This window comes from Acartia tonsa, chromosome 4, assembly GCF_053477335.1.
Source record: "Acartia tonsa isolate MP-2025a chromosome 4, ASM5347733v1, whole genome shotgun sequence".
In the NCBI taxonomy this organism is placed as follows: domain Eukaryota; kingdom Metazoa; phylum Arthropoda; class Copepoda; order Calanoida; family Acartiidae; genus Acartia; species Acartia tonsa.
The window spans coordinates 40402017-40413710 of NC_137263.1; the positions used below are offsets into that span (position 1 = coordinate 40402017).

Consider the following 11694-nt stretch of genomic DNA (forward strand, 5'->3'; position numbering starts at 1 on the left):
AAGCCACTAGTCATTATGTAATGGAGGTAAAATGGTCTGACTGTCTGTCGTACACTACTGAAATATTAAAAGGAAGCTTTTCTGTAAATAGGGGTGATTCGTATGAAACAGATATCTCTTTAATTTTTAATTTAGGCGTGTTAAAATTGGTCTGTAAATAATCATTGTAAAATATACAATACCTAGCTCTTCAATTACTGTGCCCAGGATGTCCATTGAAGGAGCAAGTGTGGTACCTACCAACTTCTCAGCTGGAAGTAATTGCGTTTTGATGACAATATAGGATAATTAAAAAAAATATCTCATGAATGGATAGAAAGGAATTTAGAGTTAATTCTAGATATCCCCAACATCTCAATCTGAGAACTTACCCTCAGAATTAATATTTTTAGATAAGGATATGTATACCCTGAAGTCCAGAATTTAAAATTGGAGAATAGTTATTTCTTTCATCATATTATAAATGGCTTTCCGCGGATATAGAATGTACAATTTTAAGATTAAAACCAGTTTTTTAGCCCCAAGATGCCAAAGGCACGGGCTAAAAGAACTGGTTTTAAGCTTATGATTGTACATTTTATATTCATAGAAAGCTGGATATAATACGATGCTAGACATAGTTTTTTCGTATGGATGAGAACTGGTTCCTATCCACCGGATTCGAATGAATACGAGAAAACAAATTAATCTTAACAGTTCAATAACTAATATATAGTCTTTTTATATTTTTATACTAAATCTAAATAAATTTTTATATTAAAGTAACAGGATGTCAGTCTGTTTGTACTTAAGAATCTTGCTTACCGCTAAGCTGATATTGCCCCCCCCCTCCAAATTGTTTTTTAATTTTCAAAAACTAAAACTTTAACTTTTTAAATCTAAATCAAATTGGATTATAAAGTACATTCTCCCCTTCCTAAGTGCCCCCTAGAAGCCACTAGTTCAGGGAGGAAGGGAGGGGACAATGGGCAATTAATTCAATTTTATAGTTGTGGCACTTTAAGGTCGAAAAACCAGATAATTCCAGTTAAACTCAGAATTTTGGATAGTGCAACTTTTATTGGAAATTGATTTATTTTTTAATTAATTTTAATCCAAAATGCACCATTCCCCAAACACTACTTTACTAACAGCCTTTGATTTTCAAGATCAAGAACTTGATAGCAATTCGTTTATCAAAACATATTAGTTTTAGTATCTAGGGTAGAAAAATAGCATGTAACCATCTTAAGATTTTACGATAAAAAATAACCTAAACGCATTCCATGACCTTTATGAATCTTCTCTAAAATGTAGAACTAAATCGGATCAGTCACCAAATTCTTCAGCTATATATAAAAAAGGATTAATACTTTTTATAGGGTATTAGTGCAGCTACTATAGAAGTATGAGCATGTTATATATTTACAAACAGATTTTCTGGTAACAATTGAGTTTCTAAATCGTCATAAATAATAAACAAGAATGAATTAGATAAAAAATGTATTAAAAAAATATTACAACAACATAATAAATAAATTATACATACATAATAAATCATATCACAAAATAATGACTACATAAAAAAATTTATCATTGGTTAGTAAACTACTAGTTAAGCTCGATCAATAAATGGTTAAATTCATTTTGTATTTAATCTGTCAATTGTCCTATAGTAAAAATATCCATTAGTTCTACTTTTTAAAATCTGAAAAATTTGGCAGTTTTATGTATTTGTATGACGTTCCTAGTTACACACACTAGGTAAAAAATATAACTTAATTAAAAATTAATTTTTTAAATAAAAAAGTTGCAAAATAGAAAGTCTCAAGGATATTTTACCAATCTGCTTGTAGCTTCTAATATTTAGAGTACGCTTTTTCAATAGTTTTATATTCAGATTGATGGTTCTAATTCTAAATAATATTTGGTCCAGTTACACAAAATTACTTTTTATTGATGAAGTCCTACTAAAACATATTATGGAAAGTATCAGATAAAAGATGGGAAAAAAATTAAATAAAGTTTTAAATGACCCCTTTTAAATATAAGAAGTAGTTGCACGAAGTGCATTTAAAATTGAACTTGGTGAACTAAATTTTTTTTTTTTGTTCTTAAAAAATAAAATTATGTAAATGGACCTAGCATAAGTTTGCACAGTTATAAACTTGCTTACAATCTCTTTGTCAAATGATGAATGTTTTACCAAAATCTTATTGGTCAATCCATGGACAGCCCCTTAGCGCCACAGAAACCCTCCGTGATGCACGCGAAACTCCCTCTCGCATGTTCGTACCATTTCTATTACTTCTTTCCTCGGGAAAGCTAATTTTCCCTTTGTTATTCGTCTGAAATAAATAAAGTTTTATTACAATTTTATCAAATTTACTTGTTCTTATTGATATTTCTAATTATCTATGTTTGCACTTAATGTATCCATACATTTTTGTTTAAAATGATATCTAAAAATATTACAATTAGTTACAATTAACTTGCACAGCCCTTTAATTATGTTTGCAAATGTATGAGTTTTTATGTTAATATGTTGTCTATAACTTTTAAATAAGGTACCTAAAGTGCATACTGCAAACACATGCCTCCTTGCTAATTTTTATAAACCTTAGTCCTAGGTTATCCTCCCATATTATCCTCCTATTTTGATCTGCCGGAAACCTATGCAGAATAACATTTTCCGTTTTTCTGCATTTTATACAAGATTTCATCTGAAAAAATATATAAAAAAAATTCTTGGATTATGTAATGTCACCAGTGTTAAAGTGAAGATGTACATGCCTACCCCCTCCCTCCAGCATCATAGGGTCTTTACTACTTTAGCTTTCTAATTCATACTTAACTCTTATAGGAATCATCATGCAAAGTTTAAAAACAATAGGACAATTATAACATGCCTAAATTAATAAAAAGAGCTAACTATTACTGACAGACGAATGAACCAACCCTAATTAATTTATACAAAAGCTTCAGTTTTAAAATTAACTAGTCTACTGGTAGTAGGTAGGTAAATTTTCTTAAATTATCCAACATAAAAAAAACAAGGATGACAACATCCATAAAAGAGAAGCTCTGAAATGGTATGACAGACGACCATTAACTCTTGTGTCAGAACTGAATATGTTAAATATATATATATATATATATATAAGTTTGATAAAATTGTATGTAAAGGGGTAGTTTCACGAAATGCATTTAAACTTAATTTAGTGAACCGCATATTTTTTCCTGGTTAATGGGTTAAACTATATTTATATGGCATATAATTGAAAGAATTTTAATTTTCTACCACATAGTTTTTAAAATATCAATACTTGAAAATCGTCTTTTTAAATTGCATATTTCAAGTCTTGATATTTCAAAAACTATGTGGTAGAAAATTGAAATTCTTTCAAATATATGCTATATAAATATAGTTTAACCCATTAACTAGCAAAAAATATGCGGTTCATTAAATTAAGTTCAAATGCATTTTGTGAAACTACCTCTTAGTTGCAAAACTTCTTAAATACAGGTTACCTACATTTAAGGACATTTTGACATTTTTAGGATGATATTATAGAGATACTTTACTTATTATATTGTAATTATTGTGAAAGGAGTCAATACTCAAAAAATCAGATCAATCAAAAGATTATATCACATAAAGTTTGTTGTTAAACAAGGATGACAACATCCATAAAAGCGAAGCACTGAAACCATAGGACAAACAGACATTAACACTTGTATAGTGTCAGAACTGAATAATCATAATATAAATGTATAGGAAACAAAGCAAAATTGTAAGTAAATTTGTTGAAAAACTGCTTGATTCAGGATAATATTTATGGACATACTTACTTTTTTAGGACTTGATTATAGAGTTGCTTCGCTTATTACATTGTACTTTGTTGTCCCAGGAATCAATATACCAAAAATCAGATAAATCGGATGATTAGATCACATAAAAATTTGTTGTTAAAAAAGTAAAAAAATCAACATGTTTAAAATGGACGTACGTACATTTTGGTGTTGATTATAAAGTTGCTACGCTTTCTAAATCGTACCTAACTATTAAAGGAATCACCATGCAAAATTTGAAATCAATAGGACAATTCTAACATGCCTAAATTAACAAAAAAAGCTATCCATTACGGACTGATGGACCCACGGACGGACCGACCCTAATTATAGAAAAGCTTTGCTTTTAAAAAGGTAAAAATCAACATGTTAAAAATAGACATACAGATATTCTGGTATCGATTATAGTGTTTCTAGACTTTCTCAATTGTACCTAACTATTGGAATCATCATACAAAGTTTAAAATCTATAGGACAATTCAAACTGGTTAAATTAACGAAAAAGCTTACCATTACGAACGTACAGACCGACCCTATTTAGAGAAGAGCTTCACTTGTAATAATTGTTGATTGGGATTATTACTGTACGTAATGGAAACCAGCATAATTTTGTAATTGTGAAAATTGTAAATAATAAAACATAAACTAGGGCAGAATAATAGCCTAATACTATCACAATACTAAAATTTGAAAAAATAAATATTCTAAAAATATCAATACAGACGGACTGATGGACGGACGGACTGACAGACCCTAATTATAGAAAAGCTTGGCTTTTAAAAATGTATAACTATAAATAAAAGGATACAAATATTACATTATATAATTTTGTCAATACAACAACTTTTCACATTTGATAATAAAAAGGGAAACCAAAAAAGGACACGTGTAACTAAATTTATATTCAGAAGTGTGTATGTATAATTATATGAAGACGTGTGTTTGTGTGTGTTTCTCTCTATACACTGAACTTATCAACAGCAGAAAATATATTCTAAAAGCGTAACTATTCTATAGCGCATTTATTTTAATTATCTAAATGCATTTTAATTATTAATTTATAAAATAATTACAATAATTTCTATCATATTTTTTCTGTTTGTTTTCTGTCTGTTTGTATATTGTTTATCTTTTTTTTTATTGCGCTAGTTTTTATAAGAATGCCCCGTCATGTTGCATGATTTCTCGTGATGTCATTCATATTTTAGTCCCCAAAGTCAGTCAGAAACTGCTAAATTCATGCACATTCCCTTTAAGCCAGTCCCCAAAGTCTGAGACTCCTAAAATATGAATATTGGATCCATTGTCCCCTCCCTTCCTCCCTGCACTAGTTACAGATAAAACAATATTACATAACAAAGATAAGCAGCAAGATTGCTCTGCAGGAGAAAGAGGGGGTTCACAGATAATTTTCAGGGTAATCATTCCCTGATATCAATGGTGGTTCGAAGATAGGAGGACCACCACCAGTCTGCTTAACACTCTTCTTGTACATAGGAGTCCCTATAAAGTTAAAAGTTATTTCATTTAGGTTAAACAGATGGGCGGACCACAATTATAAAATAGATTTGCTTTCAACACTTATTTTGCAACAGTTCTATTGCCTTTTCAAAGTTACATCTAGAATTAAACCCAATAAAATTTAAATTAAAAGGCCTACCTTCTCCCCTAATGGTGAATCAGTAAGCACGCCACCGATATATCTATGAAAGATTCCTCATGGCTTGAAAACAATGCTCAAAATATAGATGGTCTTATTTATTCTTCTAATTTTTTCCTGAATATTTGTATATTCAATAGGTACTCTGCAGACATTATAAAAATATACTTACTAGAGCGTAGCGGCCAACAAGGTTTACTTTAGAGTTTGTGGCTTCTTTTGCCAGAAGCCAAAGCTCTTGGCTTCGGCCTCCCTTAAAACCTTTTTGTCCCGTCATTCCTCATTTGCAGATCATCCTCCTACCTTCCCTCCCGTACTGAAATTAAGAAAAGAAATTATGGATGAAGTTTCTTGTCAAGAGATAGCTGAGTTAGACTTGCAGGATGATCAAATCTATGGTCCAACCAACAAAATAATGGTTATGATGTTGAGAGGTCTTGAAGAGGATTGGAGATAGGTTGTTTATGTTGGATTAGATCTGAAATTAAACAAAATACTTCTAAATGAAGTAATCTTCAACTGTCAAAAAGTTGGTGCAATAGTACGTGGTTGTACGTTTGACAATGGAAATATTACTCTCTTATCAGAGCTTGGTGTCAATGCACTAACTTGTAGCATGCCAAACCCACAATTTGAAGGCAAAAATATTTTTTTTTCCCCAGACCCTCCACACTGTCTAAAGTTGTTGCAGAACCATATGTTAGACTATGGCATTGAAATTCTCTTTACTATTAAATAGAAATGATGTCTGTAAAACACTAACCACAGTGAATAACTGGTTTACAGTTTTTTCAAAGCGGTACACTTGGTAGAAACACAAACCCTCTCAAAGATGCATACGGGTCCAATGAAGAGATTCAAATTGCAGCAATTGAAAACATGAGCAAACTTATCAGAAACATGAAATTTGTAAAGTTGCCAGCAAACAAAGGTCAGAAAAAATCGAAAATGAGAAAAGAGAAAAAATAGAGGACTAAGACAGCTTACAAGCCTCAAACCCTAAAACCATTCATGGAGGGTATTTTGGTTGCCAACAAAAGTCTGTTGGCACTGTCTAAGGAGCTGAAGTCCGAGGGGATAAACTTTATATTTTCAACAAGGTTGCAACAAGACGTTTTAGAGTCTTCCTTTTCCCTCTGTCGTCAATTGGGGAACTACAAAACTCACCCTTCTCCGTGTGAATTTCTTAACAGGTTGAGGACTTTGACACTGAATAAGAATATCAACTACTTGCTGACAAAACAACGTGTGCCTGTTCCTGTGGATGAAGACAACTGGACCGGATTTGTTACCTCTGAATTTATAAGTGATGACATTCAGATCCCCCAACAAACTGTTGACACCAATGTTGATGTAACGCCACTTGTTCTTTCATATATCAGGGTGGTCAGTCAGACAACAAAAAGAACAGTACTCATTCGTCCCCAATTGCAAGGAGAAATTCAATGATCTGGAATGGATAAGGCAACTAACTCTTGGAAAATTGGTTTACCCCACTGAAACCATAGTTGAGATGACAAAGAATGCGAATGAAATCTTCGAAAAACACCATGGAACCTTCTTAAAAAGAAATAAACCAATATCATCAGTTATTACCTCTGTATTGGAGAAATACCCTAATTATGGTATACGAATACTAAAAAAATTTGTTAAAGCTAGAACATATGCCAGGATATGGACAGTTAATCTTCTTTTGAAAATCAAAAGAAAGCGTAGAAAATCTGTTAGGGCATACAAACAACTAGGGCAGTTGTCTAATTAAATTTGAATGGGATGAATTTTTTCTCTTTTTAAAAAAAAGACAAAATGTAAAAAAAACTACACAGACAGCTGTAATTGTAAAAATGTTTATGTGATTTTTAAAATATAAATGTCTAAATATTTAATACTTTTTCTAAAACTAGCGGATACGCCCCTAGAGGCCTCCTGTGGCACTTCAATTATTTAATTTGAGAATTAATTGTCTATGTTGTGTTGAAGTCTCTACACAAAAATAAATTTTTGGGTTTTTTTTGTGATTATCTTCAGAGGGTGGTGGTACCCCCCCCCCAAAAAAAAAATAGTTATAAACTTTCATGTAATCTATGAGAAGCTACCCTTTTAAGGAGAACCTGATTGGTTTAGCAGTTAGCGAGATCCTTTAGTACATTCATACTTGATTATAAGGATTCTCTGCACTTTCCCTGAAATCTCCTTACTATACCCCTTATTTTTCATAATTTTAAAAATTAAAGTATATAAGATCTTTTTCTTACATTTGTTACCTTTACCATCCGACAAAGGGGAGTCCCCTTTTATAATCGGTAAAATTGTTTTCTTTATTGCATTCTTAGTTGTAAATATATTTTTTGTTTGTTATGTTTAAATGTAAAAAAAGAATAACCGTTACATCTAAACTTCTTTATTTGTTATGTATTTTTAAGATTTAGATTTTTTGTTGAATAAAGTTTTAAAAAAAAGCTCAAAAACAAATTAAAATACCTATAAGTCATTTATTACACTACATTAACAAAGTTCTAAGGGAAGTTTAAGAAATATATTTAATTATTTATAATATTACTTAATAAATTTTATAAGATGATTGAATCAAATAAAAGTTTAATCATTGTAAAAATGGGATAATTATCAGAGATATAATAAATATAAAAATTATTAGTCTACACCTGTTTACAAGGTAATTAATTATATAAGTAGTTTAATTAAATTTCTGTATTTTCCCTTTGGGTGCTTTGTAGAGCACTAAATAACCCCCCCCCCCCCCCAATTCTACAAAATCCTATTTAAAACTTACTTTCTATAATGCTCCTTAAAGGGAGTGTGAACGTAAAAATTTCTCATCTGATTATCAAATCTTAACATTTACTAAGCACATTTCACTACACTGATCTACCAAAAATGTCCTATTCACAAAAATATCCAGAAATAATGCCTTGATTTTATGGTATCTTGAGAGGGAAAAAGGAAAAAACAGGGAAAATCTGAACGTTTTTGTTTCTTATAATGTTTGTAGGGATATTTAATTTGTCATATATAGTTGAAACAATTTACTTATTGTTAAGGATTTATTTTATGCTATAAAATTGCCAATTCGTTTTTTTATAACGTAGTAATTAGGTAATAAAGACATATTTTAAATTCGTATTATTGACAAAAAAAATACCTCACTGTCTTTAAAGGGTTGAATCTCATATGTTATATAAAATAATAATATCCTTTTTTATTGTGTTGAACAATAAATAACCCACTTTGGAGAATTAGTTTACACTTTTATCAGACTGTTTATAAAGAAATATTGCGTCTTTATTATTTACAAATTTGTAATTAAAGGTGGGCAAGAGATGGGCCATTTAAAATTAATTGGATACTAATAAAAAACCTGTTTCTGGCTTTGTTATTGTATTTGGTTTTCAATAAAAAAATATTGCTTATTTTATCAATTTCTAAGTAACTATACATTGGATTAAAGCAAGGATTATGTTAAAAGTCAGCTTAACTGTTAGGAAAAATCTAGAACTATGTGAAAAAGTTTAATTTTAGCTATAATGGGAGAAAAAAGCAATTTAATGCACATTTTATATAATACGGAAAATTTCTTCCTTTCCCCGTACCTTATAAAAATCGTCGGAAAAAGCCGTTTTTTAAGCAAACAAAAGCGCGTTTTGCTCTATCTGTGAGATATTATGAATGAGATAATGTGAAGATTTGATATTAAGATGAGAAAAATTTACGTTCACAGTCCCTTTAATCTAGGCAACAAGATAATTGTGGTTAATGAACTTGTCATTCATTAATTGAGCCACCTGAGACCAGCAGTAAGATAGGTCTTTTTTACCCATTTGGGTATTTGTTGGCTGGCTCAGGTGCTCAAACATTGTCACTCCTATTTCACAGACTACTTGGGAGACACTCTACAAAAAGTAGTCGGTCTGCCCCTATGTCCAGCTCCTCCTCTTTCTTTTGTTGGCCTCTGTTGGGTCCAGATTTAAGCTCTCACCACCTGTCATAATAGGCACATAATCCTGTCTCATCAGGTTCTGCCATTCTTGGGCGTTCATTTTTGTTTCCAAAATAATTAATGATTAAAAGTTTATTTTTTTTTAATTCAACTAATTTTACATGAGAAATAAGCATACATATACATACATATTTTGTACACATTGAAAATTATAACATCTTGATACACACTTATTGTTGATATGGAAATTAATTTTATTTTAAATATTTGGTTTCTATAATCCCTTCTTATAACTGGTTCAGGTTTTTAAGTTGTAATCAAGAGTTTGTTATTGTTTATTTTCAAGAAGCAGACAGAGTATTTTTTACAATAAGCCCAGATGCCACTCAGAATATATGACAGCATTAAACGTTAACGTAACAACAGCTGTTTGGTTTAAGATTGGTTAAAGCTGTTTATGTACAGCAGTTAACTCTTAAAGTGTTCACGAAGCTGGGAAAAAGTTGATATATGTCACTGATTAATGTTTTTAAGAGTACTATTTTGAGAATTAAGTCTTAATTACTTCCCATTTTAAAATAAATCAAACTTTAAAAAAACGAATTTATTCCCTTGAAAACATTGATGTATTTTGTGTTTTATTATACATATCTTAAAACCTATCAAAATCGACAAATAACAATCTTTTTGTTAAGGTTTACTTGCAAATTTAGAGCAGAATAAATTCTTTTGTTACATACATATCAAACTAACCAAAAAGGTTTATAATTTCTTTTTACGGGGAGATTAAACGATTTTTACGGATAATCAAAAAGATATTACCAAATATGGATATAAGGTCAGCTGATTTATAGTTGTCGATTGTAACATAGCATCCTCATCCTATCTCAATAATTACTACTTGCTAAAAAAGCTTCAAACTTCCATAAAAAATTTAAATTTTAAAAATTAAAATTTTTAATGTATAAATTGTTTTGGAGGGTGGTGGTATTCTCCTCCAAAATAGTTATAAACATTTCAAGAACTTATGACGAGCTACCCTGTAAAGGAGAACCATACTGGTTCAGCTGTTAGCAAGATCCTTTGGAACAGACAAACATACAGACATCCTGTTACATTATTTTAACAATTTATATTTAGGATGTGTGTATTACTTAAATATAATTTATTAACTTAAACAGAAAGAGGGCTACTTATAGTAGATAATTAAAATAAGCTTTAAAACACAAAATAATTTATAAGTTTTAGGTCATGGAAAGGAAACAAGTTTGCAGGTTTGTTGTATTTGTATCCTTTCCATGAACCAAAGTTTTTATTATAAGCGTTTTCTAAGATAGGCATTTGTTGAGTATAACCCCTCTCTCTCTCTCTCTCTCTCTCTCTCTCTCTCTCTCTCTCTCTCTCTCTCTCTCTCTCTCTCTCTCTCTCTCTCTCTCTCTCTCTCTCTCTCTCTCCCTCTCTCTCTGTTTTTCTTTCTCACACATTCAGATTTTTACCTGGGGGGTTAGTTGTTAAATAAATATTATTTAATGTATAAAAAGAAACCAAATATAAATTTATATTTTTCTATAAAAGGGCAGAAAAATAGCTTAAAACCAACAAACGACTTTTTTAATAAAAATAAAATAGCCTAAAACCTTTCCCAAAAACTATAAGAAGCTTCACTGTAAAAGTGAACCATATCGTTTCAGCGGTCCTTTCTCTACAGATAAAAAAAGCTTACAACTTTATAAATTAGGATATTGTTAAATCTTTTCATTTAAAACTACCCTTCTGTACAACCCTTCTGTATGTACGTAATTGTATGCAGGGAGGAAATGGATATTTGGCTTTTTATTACATTAGTTCCCAAAGTTAATGACATTTTGTTAGTTGGCTAATTAACTTTGGGGACTTTCATAGAATTTTAATTGGTTGGTTTATTACTTTGAGTGTCCAAATGTTTAAACCACCAAATGTTGTTTACAAAATGGGTAATTTTGTGTATATTTTCATTGAAAATATCCATTAATTTATCGGCCATTGTCTTATGCCTCTAATTCCCTGGTTATTTATGTAGCAAGTGGGTTCGTGGGTGGTGCGTTAAGTGTGTGTGTGTGTTATACTACGATAGTGTGTGTGTGCGTGTGTGTGGCAAGATAGGTAAGGTATGTGTGTGTGTGTGCGTGTGTGTGTGTGTGTGTGTGTGTGTGTGTGTGACAAATTACAATAACTTTTCATTGGAACAAAAAAAATAATGTTTGTTTTT

General features: G+C 30.6%; 2 protein-coding genes across 2 annotated transcripts in view; both read right to left on the reverse strand.

Moving 5' to 3' along the window:
- The window catches only part of LOC145317199 (NADP-dependent alcohol dehydrogenase C 1-like), a 122382-nt gene that overhangs the window by 82112 nt on the left and 28576 nt on the right, over positions 1-11694 (reverse strand). The window lies entirely within an intron of this gene.
- Positions 1-11694, reverse strand: part of uzip (beta-pore-forming protein unzipped) — a 265056-nt gene that overhangs the window by 71485 nt on the left and 181877 nt on the right. The window lies entirely within an intron of this gene.